This window comes from Sciurus carolinensis, chromosome 2 (assembly GCF_902686445.1).
Source record: "Sciurus carolinensis chromosome 2, mSciCar1.2, whole genome shotgun sequence".
Classification (NCBI taxonomy): Eukaryota; Metazoa; Chordata; class Mammalia; order Rodentia; family Sciuridae; genus Sciurus; species Sciurus carolinensis.
Genome location: NC_062214.1, coordinates 63,738,971 through 63,756,898, shown reverse-complemented (window position 1 = coordinate 63,756,898; position 17,928 = coordinate 63,738,971).

Here is a 17,928-nt window from a genome sequence, read left to right as displayed (position 1 = left end):
GACTGGATAGTTATTTTGTTGTTGTTGTTTTGTTTTTGTGTGGTGCTGGGAATTGAAACCAGGGCCTTGTGCATGCAAGGGAAGCACTCTACCAACTGAACTTTATCCCCAGCCCTAGTTTTAATATGCTAAAATCTAAAAAAAAAAAAAAATGTAAAAATTCAGTTGTCGATGGTGTGATTACCTAATTCAAAAATATAGCTGTTTTTTGTTCGTTTGTTTGTTTTGATACTGGGAAGTGAACTCAGGGGTGCTTCATCACTGAGATACTTCTCCAGTTCTTTTTATTTACTTTTTAACTTTGAGACAAGATATAGTTAAGTTGCTTAGGGCCTTGCTAAATTTCTGAGTCTGGCCTTGAACTTGCCATCCTCCTGCCTCAGCCTCCTGAGTTACTGGGATTGCAGGTGTGTGCCCTGGTGCCCAGCTCAAAAATGCCAAAGAAAACAGTTATTGTTATAAAATTCTAAAATTTGTTTGTATTGGTGATCTTGGATCTAAATTTCAGCTAAGTAAAACATCATAAAGAGGCCTCAGTTCAATAATGATAAACTCAGTATTTTAAAAATATTTCCAGCAAATGTGAATAATTAAACGCATGCAACTAATGAATCACCATCTTTTCTAAATTTGTCTAAATCTGGTAAAAAATTTGAGCTATTGTGTTTTTGATGTTGGTCCATAAATTCATTAATTTTACTTAACAAAAAATTCTAGGAAGTAAAGGAATATCATTCACTTGTTTTAAATAACAGATACCATTAACTTGAGAAAACCATGAGATGTTAACTTCACTTGATATTAATTCATTAGAAAAGAAATGATTGGAAATAATTGTGTTTTAGTATAGAACTAGAGAAACCAAGAAATGGAAAACTTTCAACCTCTCTCACATCACTACCACCTTATAAAAAAACAAATCATTCTTAACCACTGATCATAGAAATTGGTTTAGTCATATGGCCTGTCTAGATATTGGCTACATTTTAAGTTCTTTTAGAGAAATTGGTATTTAGATATAGAATATAAAAAATTTGGTTCTGAGGTTTTTATCAGCCCAGAGTTTCTTTATTGGTTGTTTATTATAGTTTTGGGACAATAACTAAAGAATTATTTGTTGGGTGTGCAAAACAGCCTTTAAATTTCATACCCAGTGTAGAATTCCATGCAGCGAAGACAAAACACAAGGAGCAATACTCTCTGGAACAGAATATTTGTCACTACCATCAGCAATCACAAAAATTAGAATGGTCAAATTCGGGTGATGATGACTCCTTTGGACAATATCTGCAAGACACCTAAAAGTTGTTTTTTTAGGTATAACATGTAAAATGTGGCTTAATCAATGGATTATATCAACTTTTCTCAATGTTCTGGCTGCTTGTAACCGGTTTCCAGCAACATATTAAAATTTAGGGCAGTTCTTAGAATTGTAGAGATTTGGTAACTCCAGATTATTAAAAGGCTTGATTTCAGTCATTCTTCCAGTTGGCATAGAGCTAATTTGGCATAGGGTGTTCTTCTAATGCTTTAAACATAGCCTGCATCCAAGAGACTTCTAGATCTACACTGCTCTAGGCCTGCCTGGTGTGTTTTCTGGGTTGCATAATGATGCCTTTAAAACCAAGACCTCCCTTTTTATCATGAGGAGAAGACCTTGTTTTGGGGACAATTTCATACAATTTCTCCCCTTGTTGACTGTGTTGAGGTTAGAGCAGGTCTGAGACTATGAACGGAACTTGAACTCCTGACCTAGCAATATTGTGTTTATGCCCTGTGTACCCACATATTATAGTAGAAATACACTGGATGGACAGATGCAACACATGAGGTATAGGCCACAGAAATCTAACCTCCAAACAGGAATGTAAATGCTGTGGAACATGAGGAAATTTTATTTTTAATCAAACATGTTTATCTAACCAACAATCAGAAGTGTTAAAGGAAACAAAGTTAGACATTATTTTACACATGCCAATCAGAAGCAACTCTGTCACTGGTATGTGCAAGCAAATAACATTCCTTGAACATCATCACATAAACATCTCCTGACATAACATTTCCTCAAGTTCAGCATAGAGTGACCACATGTGTGTAAATGGAAGGAGAAGTGTGTGTCAGAAATGGGTTCCCTGGGAGGATCTCATTGGGGAGACAATGCGACCATCTCTAGTTCACTGAGCTTGAGCTCCATTCTGTAGTCATGCTGGCCTTTAAAAGTCCTGCAGCTCAGCCTCTCTGCCATAAAGTGGGAGAGCTGGCATTCTTTAGGACCTGGGGGAGTTGTTGTGTTCCACTGGAATGTGTTGAATGGCTTGTAAATTAGAGTCCCTAATGAAAACTCGCTGGTGTCCAACTGGAGCAATCATCTGGTTAAAATCAGGCAGTAATTCCACTAATTTTACTGCCCTTCTCCCAGCCCTCAACGCCTCATTTAGGAAAAAATGTTTATGTTCCCCTCAAAACACCTGCGTTTTAACTTCAGTCTCCAAAGCAATTATAGTTTTCATTTTATTGTATTTATTCTATTCTGTTCTATTCTATTCCATTCTATTCTATTCCATTTACTCTCTAGGTCTGTCTGTTGTGTATGAAGCATTTCTTTCTTTTGTAAAGTATAAGTAAATGAAATCAATCCTGAAAATTTTAGCTGTAAGCATTCTAAGTTGTCATGTTTTTTGTGCCCAGAGCCCAATTTTACAGCTGTTACCCAGACCCTTCAGATATTTTTTGGAAAACAATAGCAAGAATCTTCTCAGAGAAGTTTATGCTGTGGTTAAATGAATTCTAGTTTGAAGGCTGAGTGGTGTGACTGTCACTTATCCAATTGAAAATCTTCCAAACAGGCTGTAGCTTTTATCAAAATTTAGTCCCACTGAGACCCTCCATACTTTTATCAATTTACCATCACTTAAAAAATGTTTTGATCCTTGAGGAAAAGAAATTATATGGCACAAGTTGAAAGCATAGAATGGAAATCTGTGGCAATCTATTTTATCCTCATGAATGAATAGAATATTACCTGGTATTGGGTTTTTCTGGTTTTCACTTTTTTTAATTTTCTGAAAATAAGGTGAAAAATACCTCTCAAAGTTTAGCAAAATATCATAATTTTGTATTTCATTTTGTTTCTTGATGAAAAACAGAGGGAAAAGAATTTCAAGGAACTTATACACAAATCTCTCTATTTGTTTCCCAAGTGTCACCTTTCCCCGCCCTCCTTTCGGCCACGTCTGGGAAACATCTGTGAGCTAGGGAGGCATTCTGGGTAATGACATGCAAATGAGCCCACCAGTTAACAGAATTTCCTTGTCCAATAATGGAATTGGACCAACATGTAGGTTTTTAAATTGGAGCCAGGCTTGCCCAGGCCAGATGTGCAAACAAGAGCACGTGTTCTTGGTTTTAGGGAATGGAACAGCAGCGCCACATGGGGGAGGGGAGGAAGATAAAACCATGTGACAGGCCATCAAATAAAGGACAAGAAATGGCTAGAAAGGTTCTCTTGGGTTGTCTGCATATCAGACAGATCCAGGAATTCATAAGTATCTGTTTATTGTGGAGCATTACCTGAAGGATGTTCACTCTCATGTCCCCCCAAGTCCGACAGATTCGATTATTGGTGCAGCAGCTCTGGTCCAGCTATCGGAGGGCTCCCTCTACCTTAAATTAGTCACTTGTCAGGGTTCTGATTGATGTGCTCACTTTCAGAGGCAACCTAACTCACTTGGGTTATCAGGCAACTTGAGAGGTCCCTCTTTCTCTCATTACCCTAAGTACTAAATGGTCCTCCTGACGTGCAGAATGGGGGGCATTGACTGACATCCTACATTGTCATCCTACATTGTATACCTTCCAATGTACATCCTTAAAAAACTGTGGTTGCCACTACCAACCAGAGTCTAGGCTCGCAACTGCAGTCTTTACCACATGAGTCAAGTCAATACCTGATGTCTACTTGCTTAGAAAACAAAACAGATGCCATTAACTCTAACAGAAAGACGTAATTAAAGTGGGAAGTGGCTATTCAAAGAATCTCAAAAGAACCAAACAAGAACATCAAATGAGCTTAAATCAAAACTTGACTTTCTCAAATGACTTGAAATATGATTTTAAGCTTTTCTTTTTTTAAGTAAAAAAAATATCTTACCATTAAAAAAATAAAAGTAAAAAATGCATTATGTTATAGAGGTCACAATTAATGATCATCATGTAACCAAAGCACACAGGATCAGAAAATGAACAAACATTTAGATATACTTCTCAAGGATGATGGATATATTTAACTGATGGCTATTGAATTTATCAGGGTCAGTTAGCATAATGAAAACATATTTTATGAGGCTGTTAAAGGGATAAATTGTTTTCATATTTATTCATCTGTTCCCAAGGCTAATTTTGGGGTTTTTAAAACATGCTTTTCATGTTCCTAAAATGAACAGCTAAATAAATAAAGCATTAGTTTGAGAACAGAAGTAGCCACTATAGATATAACATGGTACTTTTCAGAACAGCCCTAAGTAATGATTTTGTGACTTGATGTTCGTCAACCACAGCAAATAGTCTCCGAATTCCCAAGCTAATAAAAATAAATAAATTAGAAATACACATCAGTAAGGAAAACAACAACGACAACTTAGGTCAGGTTGATGTTTATTAAATGAAACACAAAACCAATACGATTCTATTTATTATTTAAGAGAAGAAAACTTGTGCTTTGATTCATTGCTGAGTGCATTTTCATGGTCTGAATAATATGAAGAATCTGGAAAAATCTTTATTTTGTTTAATTCAAAGCATCAACATTCTCTTAAAATTAAAATGGGAACTCTTAGATACTGGCTCCCAAAGCATACTTTGGGTTTACAAGCTTTCAGAGAGGAAAACCTGCCAGGAGGGACAATGCCCAGTTTGTCATTTAGCCCAGGGGGGTGGGGGTGAAATTGGGGAGGGGGTCAACACTCTCAGGAGCAGTCCAGGATTAGCAAGGGTCCCAAAGCAGTAGAGGTCAAAGGGTGCTTACTGATGACTGTTATGCTTTTCAGAATTGTCCTTGCCTGCTGGTGTTTGTTGTGTTCCTTCTATCCTTTAACAGTCCTGATTCCACAGGCGTAATATGTAGCCAAAATCCAACTTGAAACCCCCCTGCACTCCAGCCCTTAGCTGGCAGACTCTCTCTTAGGGTATGAGAGTAAGAATAGTTCCTTGATTTTCTCTTCAGTTAGTTTCTTTTCAGATTCAACCATTGACTCACCCCGCTATTTGCTCCTTGCATGCTGCTAGTTTTGATGATTGTGTTTCCAGTTCTGTTCACTTTATGCTCTTTCTCAGTGATTCCAGTAACTCTCACGGTTCTGATCATCACCTACCTCTTCAGACCTGACTTCGCTGCAAAACCAGGCTGTGTTTCCATCTGCAAGCATTTTGCCTTGGAAGATACTTAGTTGTCTCAGATTCATGGCAACTAAGATCAATACCACTTGTCGTTTCGATACTATTTGGCAACACTTCTTCTGTTCCCTGTCTTCTTTTTGTTGCTTTTGCTTTGACCCCTTCTATCACATCAGTGAGACAATAGCTACCATGGGCATTGCCTCAGAACTCTTACCAAAAGGCTTCCCTCTTCATTCCCATGTTTCCCCCTTCCTTAGACTTAGTAAGTCACATCATCTCTTGCTCTGATGGTTGCAAGTTTATTTCTCACTCATTCCTCTTTTTCTGTGTTAATCTTATTAAATTTGGATAATGTCTCTGAACAAAAACATTTGTTGATTCCTTCCTGCTAGACGAAATTCAGATTCTTACTTCATGAGACTCATCATCACTGGAACATAATCTTATTGTCAGCGCATCTCCAGTCATTCCTATCCTTTGTCATCACTGACCAAGATGACTTCTTCATTGTCCCCCTCCTTCAAGCACACTGGGCCTGCCCATCTGTGTTCTGCTCTTCTCTTGGACTAGACAACTGTCTTATAGTTTTGAAAAAAACAACCCATTCCTTTGGTAAAATGCTGTTGGAGGACATGAATGGAAGTTAGCTTGTTAACTGTATCTTAATACTTTGGGGATGACACAAGGCAGTAACATAGATGATCATTGCTGGAAGAAAATGTTGGCAGAACTACCCTTCAGGCTTTGTAATGGGGAAGTGAAAAAGAAGGAAATTTCAATGCAAAGTAAGTTGGCTTGGAGGTCTCAAGTGTAGAAGAGTTCTCCTCTGTGCCAAGAAAAACACATGTAAATTAGCATGGGAAATGCACACGACTGGCCAAAGAACAAAAGTGGATAGGAAACCCAAGGGCAAAGTGATGGATACAAGAAGTGTGTGTCAAGATGCGAGGATGTGGAAGTTGATCCCTGATACATCTAGGCTATTACAGAATCTGGCATCTCTTTCCACACTCCAGTAGCAGCAATCTAGGCCGCAATTTACATTTTACATTTGTGGGAGCTCCTGGAATTGGGTAGTGGAAGTGTTAGGGGCGGTAGATTAGAGAGAAACAGACCGCGCAACAGCAGTAGAAGAACAGGCAGGCATGCAAAATGTGCAACAAAGGGCAGATAGAAGTATTTGCTTCAGCTTTAAACCAATGTGTGTGTAATTAACAGCTCCAATTCATGATTTAATTTCCCCAACATATTACTTTTTATTGCAAACCCTTCATGGAACATTGTGAATTGGCTGTGAATCAGAAAGATGCTTCAAGATGAGCCTGACATAGTTTCCCTTCAGTTTCTTGTGACTGAATTCAGAGCTGGTGACAGACAGCACCCCAATAAAGCAAAGCTCAAATTCCCTCTTTACCTCAGCAGCAGGTCTATGGAGAAAATTAGCTGAACAACCTAGTACATCCTTGTTACTGTGACACTGTGTGGGGACCAGCAGGTTCACTTGGGGAATTGTGACTTCTTTCCTGTTCAATTATTAGTCTGTCTACCACGACCACCTACAATTGCCAATTAGCACAAGTTGTAAAGGGATTCGTTCTAAATGAATATCTTGATTCGACTTCACTTTCCCATTTGGAGTTGAAACTTTCAGATGGTAACAGCTTCTAGTCCCTTCTAAGGAAATGAGATTTGAACAGAAACAGAAACTACATTCTCCATCTCTCTAAAGGGAAACAAGAAATTACTCACGCACACAGCCCCCAAATCTGAATTTCTTTGAACTCTATCAATCTGATGGTTAGAATGCTATATAGGCTGAGAGAGAAACATAACTTATTGAGAGAGGGAAGAATAAAAATATTGGGATATTCTGAAATTCATTGAACAAGTCTTAAATCTTCCTGGTAACGTGTTGCAGGTTTAGATTCTATTATCTTCTCTAAAGTACATATGAGCAAAGGAAGAAAACTTGATCACAAGGAGACATGAATTATTTAAAACTTGGCTCTACTCACACAAAAATGAAATTAACAGCCCACAATTCTCTTAATAATTCAAACAGAATTCTCTTCTTTCCCTTAATCAATTGTATGTTTTAAATAAAGTATTTTTCTGCCTGAAATAGTCAAGTGATTTCCTCAAATGCCCACTCTGTGTACACACAGGCAGTGTACACATTTAAGTATGTTCCATAATTAATTTTGAAGTGAAAGGAGAATTGCTGACATTTAAAGTAGGGAGTCCATTACCAGAACAATTGGAACTTTGCTTACAAATGTGGGTAAACTATTTTTTCCTTCTTCTTAAACACTCATATATTGTGTAAATAGAAGAAAAAATTCTGTTTGTAATAGATCTTTTTCGTCTTGTCCATCTGCAGACACGAAAGAAGCCGTACTCCGACATAGACCAGGAAGCTGAAACAAGCAGACTGCAACAAAGCACAGGTCTTGTTACTGTCAGTTAGGCTGAATTTTTCTTTTCTTTTTTAACATTAAGTAAAGGAAAAGTCATTTTATGGTCAAATGTGATACCATATGTTCTTGTAAGAAAATTTGGCTCAAGTGATCCATTGCAACAAATTAAAATGGGTAGATCTAGATTCCTTTGCCCTCACATTTGGTGTTTTGGTGTGTAAGAAAAATATAATTAGAGGAATAAAAGGGAATGTGGGCATTCCATTTTTAAATTTTAGGTCCACTTCCTACCACTCTGTGGCACGTACCTCACAAGTTTTGGGATGCCTCATATGTTTGCCTGCTTCTAGAAAGAATCATCAGGTTAAATGAACACTTAAGCCATAAGGCAAGTTGACTCCTTAATTTTTTAAAAAAATTTTTCTGTAGTTGTACATGGATAGAATGCCTTTATTTTATTTGTTTATTTTTAAGTAGTGTTAAGGATTGAACCCAGTGCTTCATGCTTACTAGTCAAGTGCTCTACCACTGAGCTACAGTCCTAGTCCGACTCCTTAATTTTGATACAGGAAGTGGGAAGTTGAAATACAACCAGAACCTTGAAATGGCAAAGCATTGACTCAAGTCCTAAACATCTGTAATTCAAAAATTGAGTAATGTTTTCTAAGATTGTATGAAGTCAGTTTCATTCTGCATAAAACATAGGTTTGTAACTGCATCTAACCAATTCTGATTACATTTGTACTCACCACTTGAAGGATACCATATACACACACATATGTGCACACCTGAAATCCTCATCATATTTACTGATGTATCTTCATCTTTTACCTCATTATCTTCAGAGTTTATGGAAGTGCTAACAGCCATCTCTGCATTACTTTCGTGTTAAATCCAGTATATATTGAGCATGAAAATCTCATCAAAACAAGTAATGAAAGGATTTGATGGGGAAGAATAGAATTTGGTGGAAGTTACATTTGGAAAATCAAGGCTAAAGAATGAAGGTACAGTGAGAGAAAAATGTCTGGAACAGAACAGAACAAAGGCACTAACATTTTGTGAACATATTATATGTTCTATCTAAATTCATCCTAACAACAGAACTCTAAATCTACGGAGTTTAGTCTCGTGGTCTCTGTTACTGAAAAGGTTAACAGGTTGGGTATCTGTTATCTGAAAATCTGAAATGCTTCAAAATTTGAAACTTTTTCAATACTGACATGAGGTCACACGTGAATATTTCCACCCCTGACCTCAGGTGACAGGTTGTTGTCAAAATGCAGGTACAGTAAAGAATATCATACAAAAAGTACCTTCAGGCATGTGTGTAAGATGTATGTGAAACGTTAACAAATTTCATGTTTAGACTTGGGTCCCAAGCCCAGCATATCTCCTTATGTATAGACAAATATTCCAAAAAGCTAAAACATCCCCAAATCTGAAACATTCTTGTTCCAAGAATTTTTGATAAGGAATATTCAGTTTGTATCTGACAATGTGTATCATTCTCAAAAGTCACTGATACATCAGAAACTAGAAAACATTTTTTTCACTTCATTTCCAACTCCAAGATGGGACATGCCAGGCAGAGCCCTTCCTCAAGATTTTCTAGTGTCCTGTCCTAGGTTGTCCTGCAGTAAAGGAACTCTCCTGCCAAAAGGCAAAGAGAAGTGGGAATCTTCTTTTAATGTTGGGATAAGTTGAAAGACAATGTGAATAATTTAGACCTGAATTATCTGGTTGGGCCTTCATGCCAATTAAGTTAACTGAATAAATTATCCAAGGGCTGATAATTTGCAGCAAACAAAGAGACAGAGGGAGTTAAGATAAATACCTGAAGGATTCATTTACAAACTCAGTTAATAATGTTTTCAGTCCTAATTACTCAGTTTGGCTATCTAAGTTGATCTATTTGCTGTGTAATTATATAATTGCTTAATTCTCCACTCCAGGTTGTAGAGAGGATTAGATGAAATAGTGTATTTAAAGAGTTTTGTAGAGCTTGCTCCCCGTATGTACCTCTGGCCCTCTCTATCACACCCTTCCCACTACCCATCATTGAGTGGCTGAATCTCTTGTGGGGAAACCTGCTTCACAGAATCATCCAACTTTGCACCCTTCCACTCTTGCGAATCACAGCATAATTAATTTGGTCACATGACAGAGTTACATCTGGAACACCAAAGCTAAAGAATCAACTCCCCAAGCATCCATAGCAAAAAGGTCTGAAACAGAATAAAGGCACTAACATTTTGTAGATATGTGATATGTACTAATGTCATTCTCACAACATGCTGAAGATTAAATGAATAACTTTATAGACATGATGCTAAGATTCAATGAGGTTAAAGAACACATCCAAAGGCACATAACAATTAAGTGGTAGACAGTAGCCCAGGCTTGCTGTAAAGCCTTTATTCTGTCCAGTACACTGTGTGTCCTTTGTATACAGTGCCACTCACCAGAAGGGCATAAAATGTGTATCATGGAGAAAGAGAATATGTTGCTGAAATTTATAGATTGGTTATCTTGCTTGGACTTAAATGATAGCAGCCAAAGATTTCATCATCCTGAGTTTTCACATTGGTCTTCAGATCATATAACTTTCTAAATTGCTAATTGTTAGTTGTTTTTAAAAACATAGATCAGTGAATTGAGAGCTATAATTTCTATGGAAAGACCAGTTGACTTCAGATGAATTGTTAGCTGTGACATATCCAGTGGGGTTCCACATTCTTCCATGGTCCTGTTGGGGAGACTCACAGAATCCTGTGTGTTTATAGGGATGGACAGCCCTATAGGGAGGAGGAGAGAATGAAAAAAAGGTTTGTATAGACAACTCAAGGTTAACTGGACAACTGAACAGTAATGGAGAATTCTTTGGTTGGAGTCACAAAAGTGGGTTTAATTTTCTATGGTCATCCTTATTCACTAAGTACTCTTGATCAAGTCTCTCATCTCTCTTAATCTTGGCTTCATCATCAGTAAAATAAAACCAGCCTGGTCTAGTAGGCCTGTTGTGTGGATCGAATGGAAGGATCTATGTGAAAGTTCTTTGAAACATAAAATGAAAAAGCACTGTACAAACGTGAGGATTATTAGCAGCCGGTCTGTTCCATTTCTGTTGCCAGGCAAATCCTTGGCCACTTGCCCTGACCGCAACATCCTCATGACAGGCATGGTGCATGGTAGAAACCGGAAACAGGCCACTTTCACATTATTTTAAAATTTGTTATGAAATTTTGCCAGAACTTTATAAATACCAGCTAGGGCAATGGGGTGTTGTACCACATTCTTTCCACCTCGTGAACCATTGTTTTTTGTTCTGAACTCGTAAGTTAAAATGCATTGAGTTGCAGTTGCTGATCTGGGTCAGCTTGTGAAATGCCTGATATGTAATGCTTGATTCTAGTCAATTATCTTTAGTTCCTCTCTTTTATTAGTGTTAAATTTGAATTACAGGGCAGAGGGTGGGAGTGGAGTGAGGACTACATGCTAAACCTTTCAAGCAGTGAATTCATTTGTATTATTTTATTATCATTCTTTATAAGTATCATTGGTTTTAGTCCTTTGTTGATTTTCGACTACTCTAAATCCATCCTTCTCTCTCTTCTGCTTTAGATTTATTTCCTAAAAGCAAACGATGAACTTTACCGTTGTAAAGTTTGAAAGAAAAAAAAAAAAAAAACTCACAACAATCTTAAACTTGTAGTTAACAAAATAAACTGCAGATAAAACCCCTGAAGGTCTTGGCAGCAAATGTTTCCCACTAAAATGGAACTCTGTGCACTCCTAGTCTGAAACAAATTAGGAAGGAGGGGGAAAAATCAACAGCTCTGGGGTGAAACTGGGGTTGGTGCTGCCTCATCATTTTTTAACCAAAAATAAAACAAGCAAATTTTGTTTAACTGCAGGTCAAAATAAAAAAAAAAATTAAAAAGTCCCTCATCTGTTCAATGTAATTGCTAGCAGAGTACAGTTCTACCAGCTGCAGGGTTCATGGATAAATGGAGAAAACCATAATTTTCATTCCCTGGGGTTAAACCTGCAAACTTTAAGTTAGTTCCTATACAATATGCTTTTAATATACCATAAGAAGCCAAGTCAGAATGTCTTTAGAGTATTTTCTATTCTTTTTGGCCAGTATGAAATAATTGCATAACATACAAGAGTTCAAGCTCTGGAAGGAATTTCAAACAAGACATTCGGCACTTACCCTAAAGATGACTGTATGGATTCAAGGTTTTTGTCACCAAGGGTTGGGTCAAAGTGGCTGTAATTTGTATTTGTCAAATTTTACCACTTTCTTTCTCCATGTTCTCATTTTACCCAGCCAGAGGAAGCTTTTTCCTAAAAAAAATTTTCTCTTAATTTTAGATCTGCTATAGGTTCACTGGTAGTGTTTAAGGGTTTGAATTTTAGATCTGAGTGTAGATTAAGGAAAATTTGACCCATATTTTCTTGTTTCATTTACACTCAACTCATTGAACTCTATTCAAAAAATTGTGGTATCCAAAATACTCAATGAATGGTTTCTAAAATAATCTTTAAATCCTATTTTATTTGCATAAAGATGTCAAATTTGAGCTAAAAGGGAATGGAATTTGAGTTTAAAAAATCTAAATTTGAGTTTGAGATAAAATTTATTAGGTTCATGCATGGGTCTGAAAGAGAAGGAGAAAAAATATGTTTTATTTTTTATTCACCTCTTGTTAGGTTTTTCTTAATGCTCAATTTCACATTGTTGGCAGGACGGAATTGAGAGACAGATTAACCATGGGATATAAGTATTCATTTAATAGTAATGTGAACAGTGAGCTAGAATCTAATAGGAGGATGTCCTAGGACCTTACAAGGGTATCCTGGATCTCATTAGCCTTCTCCCTATCTTACTCTTGATCTAGAAAGAAAGGATATATATTCAGGCAAAGAACTGGCTGGAAGGTGGGAGAGAAGTTAGTTAATTATAGGTGGCCCTGAGAAATCAGGGCATGTGGCAGTCAGCACCCCGTGGTCCTACACTCCTGAGCATGGAATACCACAGAGAAGCATGGTTTTGGTGGTATAATTGCTGTTCTGCCTAAGGTCATCTTCATCTTCTTGACATCAAGGAGAAGCATATTTCTACCTCTCCATTTTTTACATTATTATTGTAACATTAAAATATCAGTCATGGTTTATCTGTTTTGATTTCCCTATTTGGGAAATGTTTAAAATCCAGATTGAAATGTAGGGTGGCAATTATGCACAAATGTAGCTCTGAGTCATACCTACATGGAGCTAGTAAAGGAATATTAAACAATAATCCCAGTTTTGCTACTTAGAGTTAGGAAGGTCACTTCATAAATTTGAGTTTTTCTTTGCCACCTGTGAATTATTTGGGATTCTTTCTACCCTCAGCTGAGTATCAAAATGTTTGAAAGGAAAATGTATTTGTGTTGTACCAACATCCATGTTTTAGTCAATTATTCTTCCTCCTTTGTAAAGTGGAGATAGATATATCGTCCACTTGACTTGCTATGAAGATTAAATGAGTGATTATATGCTGCTTAGTTCAGTATCTATCATGAAACATGAATACCACATTTATTCAATTTCAAAATTTTCTCACATTTTAACATGCTTGAAACCAGATGTATAATTATAATACGAGCTATCTGATTATCACTGGGAGTAGTGGTATAATTGCTGTTCTCTGTACATGTGTGTTAAGCAGCTTTGTCTGATTGAGACCAAAATACCTGACAAGAACAACTTAGAGGAGGAAAAGTTTGTCTTGGTTCATGGTTTCAGAGGCTTAGTTCATAGTCAGTTGAGTCCATTGCTCTGGGCCCACGATGAGGCAGAACACTTGCTCCATTCCTGACAGCCAGGAAGCAAAGAGAGCGTGGTAAGCAGGGAAGGGACGACAGGGAAGATGCACCCTTCCAGGGCACATCCCCAGTGATTCACCTCCTCTAGTCATGCCCTACCTGCCTACAGTTACCACCTTGTCAGTCCATCCTAGATTAGGTTACAGCTCTCACGGTCCAATCATTTCACCTGTGAACATGAACTTTCCTTCATCCAGATCATAACAATGTGCAATCATCAACAACTGCAGAGTCAAAACTAGCAGAATGTTTGATAATGACATGGAAAAAATCGTCCAAAAACTATGGTAAGCACTGTTTTAATCATTAGGAACCAAATAGGTCTTGGGAGTGGTGGGAAGATGATAAACTGTGCATGTATTGCAACATTTCTGAAGTGGGATTGTTTTAGTCAGCTATTTCACTGCTGACCAGAACAACCAACCGTAGAGGAAAAATTCATTTGAGGACTCATGGTTTCTTAAGTCTTAGTCCATAGAAGGCCAGCTCCATTGCCTCGAGATGAGGAGGAACATCATGATGGAAGAATATGGCAGAGGGAAGCAGCTCACATCATCAGGAAGGAGAGAGAGAGACTCCACTGGCCAGATATAAATATAGATCCCCAATTCTCACCTTCTCCAAGTCACACCCTAATTCTCACCTCCTTCAGCCATACCCTACCACTTCAGTCACCACTCAGGGATTAATTGACTGATTAGGTTAAGGCTGTAACCCAATCGTTTCTCCTCCAAACCTTGCATTGTCTCACGTATTGAGCTTGTGGGGGACATCTCACATCCAAACCACAACAGGAGTCAAGAGTAAGATAACTCTTCATAAGTGCAGGTTATGATTTTCAGTTCTCTTCTTCTTCTTTTTACCCCTGGTGTTCGAATGGAACCCAGGGCATCCTACATGCTAGCAAGCACTTAACCACTGAGTTACACCTCACTTCTTTTCTTAAAATATTTCATACCATCTTTCTTGGTGGTATAAAGGAAAATACTGGAAATGAAAATTCAGACATGGACATCAATTATTTAGAGAAAAACAGTGATCTTGCAGTTAAACTTATAGTGTAAAACAGGTATCAGATATTTAATTATTTTATTTTGCATACATATAAACATATATACACACATACACATAAGAATAAGATGTGATATAATTTAAAGACTTAGGTCTCAAAGAGTCTTCTCAATAATGATACACAAGTCTTCCAGGTGGCAAAGAAACATAGTGCTATAGGTTCACTGGTAGTGTTTAAGGGTTTGAATTAAAGCCACTGCTATCTTAGATTTAACAAAATGTAGAAGTAGCTTGGTGAGAACCAGGTGCTGTATTGAATACAAAGAAAAAAGTGAGACATGGCACACTGTGCGTATTTATTGAATTTTTTGGTAAGTATGGTGAGCACAGTGTGATGGACCCTGCTAGGTCTGATTCCTATCTGTCACTACAAACATGCTTCACAATCCTTTTCATTCTCCATCCCACACAGGGTCTTTGCCCACCAAAACCCCATGTCTGAATTGTTCTTTTCTCCTCCATGTGGTCTGTAGCATGAGATGTGGCTGGTGCACACTGATGCATTTGCTTTTCTTCTCCTCCTTGACCACACAAAAGGACTTTGCTCCAAGTCAGTATGGCTGTGATTTGTTTTGGTCAATAACATACCAGGGGAAGCAAGGTGTTACACTGGACGGTGAATATGTGTGTGAACTAGTGTTTTGCCCTGTACTCTCTTCCCAACTGCTGCAGTAAACTAAGAAGCACTGTGTTGAGATGGGGCAGATGGAAGTATTATGGAATGCCACATTATCATGGGAGGACAGTCGCCCTACGGAAAGGTCTGGGTCTGTCACTAATTATTCCTGAATAAGGAATATGCCTTTGATTCATGTGGATGCTTGGTAACAGCATAATCTAGTTTATTATTTTAGTCAGCTTTTCATCACTGGGACCAAAATACTATACGAGAACAATTTAGAGGATAAAAGGTTTATTTGAGGCTCATGGTTTTAGAGGTTCAGTTCATGGTCAGCTGACTCCATCGCTCAGGGCTTGAGTGAGGCAGAACATCAAGGCAAAAGGGTAAGGTGGAAGAAGGCTGCTCAGCTCATGTCACCCAGTTAAGAGTCAGTGACAAGATATAAGCCCCAAGGACATACACCCTGTGATCCACCTACTCCAACCACACCCCACCTACCTACAGTTACCACCTAGTAATCCATTTACATTAGTAATCTATCAAATGGATGGATATGCTGATTAGGTCACAGCTTCTATAATCCAATAATTTCACCTCTGAACATTCATATATTGCCACCTGAGCTTTTCAGGGGATATCCCATATTCAAACCATTAACAATTAACTTAGTCCATTGAAAGTTCAGATCTCAACTAGGGAATCTCTTACCTTCTGTTGGACTCAGCTTCCTCATCTGTAAAGTAGAACTAATAATAGATTGTGACTGTCTGATATAGCTGAAGGAAAAAAAAACACATTTAAGATCTTGGAAAAATACTTATGTATATAGTGATTTTTCAATAAATATGTACTATTATTATTTCTCCAGAAATCTTTCTTTGGCGGGCCATATGCTTTGATTTAGATTCACACAGCCCCTTTTGCTTCTTCATAGTACCTACTTCAGTTTGGTCTTTCTGTTTCCTGTGTCCAACTTGATGATTATGAACTCCTTGAGGGTGGGCACAATGCCAGGTTTACTTATTAATTTGTCCCCAGAAGGAAGTCCAGTGCCTGTAGATAGAGGATGCCCTGGAAGTATTTGTTGAAGGAATAATATTGAAAACTCAAACAGAGCTTTCAATTACCAGAGTGTCCTGAATCTGAATCATCCAGAAGCTGGATCTGGTTGTTTTCCAATATAGACACATAGAGATATTTGTGAAGATGTGGTCACAGAAGCATCTGCTATCACCACCAAAACAGCATTTCTAAGGATTGAAGCAATGTTTGAAGGAATTAAGGGCCAGAATTAGGTATAACATACTTTGTCTGTGAGTTAATAAATTTATCTTGTAATCTTGCCTTTTTGAGGGTGACGGATGCTTTTATACTTTTCAGTTCGAACTACAACTTTCCTGGTAGAAGAAAGTTGGATGACGTGAAGTCCTCCCCCCATTTTAGCACCTCACATAGCTTTACAGCTATGTCCTGTAAAGTTGTTGACAGAAGGGCTTGAAAATCAAAGCAATAACATCATCAGCAACAAAAGCCCTCCTAGATTCTCCTACTTTTTCAGCCCCTGTGCTTTTTGCGCTCAGCTCACCTTTGCCACAAATAGCCTTACTGTGTCCTTTGAACAATAATATCTTAAGCTTTTATAGTGCCTTATAGCTAAGCATCTCTAGACATTTTACAATAACATTAAAAGGAAAGTCAGTTTTTTTCTAAGAATTGCCACAGGGGCCATACTAAAAGCCAGTAGTTTGCTACTTTATCCTGAAATGGAAGGGAAGCTGGCAGTGGGATAAATTAGAGGATGACCCCGTCTCAGGCTTCCTGGCTGAACTCTCCTGTCACCACATGACGGTGACAGGACAGGTCAGGACAGGGAAGGAGTATTCACAGCCAAGGAGGACTTGTGACCCATGGACAGGTGCAAAACGCAGGAAGGTGTTCAATCAGAACTCTCAGTTTTCATAACCGTATTCTACGGTTTAATTTTGTGTGTGTGTTGGGCAGGGCAGGGGGAGGGGAAAAACACGCACTCATGTTGGAATTTTGGGTGATTTGTAAATGCAATCAAATATTTACATGACAGAAAACTAATTTTTGTATTTGAGCAATCTCAAAATTTGTAATTGGAAATGCGTGAAAATATTTCTCCCTTGCAAATCTATATTTAGTTCAAGTGTCTGAATATATCTTTATCTATATATGTGTATATATGTATATCTATATATGTGCATATATGTATATACATATGTATATATTCACAATAACATACTTTTAATTATATATACATATAAGTGTACATATTCATATTCATACATACATATACTTACATGTGCACATACACACACACATATCTTAGCTCTGGCTTATTGCAATATTGCTTAAACTGGTTAGGATTTATCAGGTCATAACTCTTTCTTTTTTCTCGTTTTCAATTACAACGATCTAATGGATAAAGTCTAAGATTCAAAGCCAAAGCTACATTAGTGAAGTGAAGAGAGAATTAAGGCAATTATCTCAGTAATTAAGGGGACTAGCCAAACCTTTTTTTGGC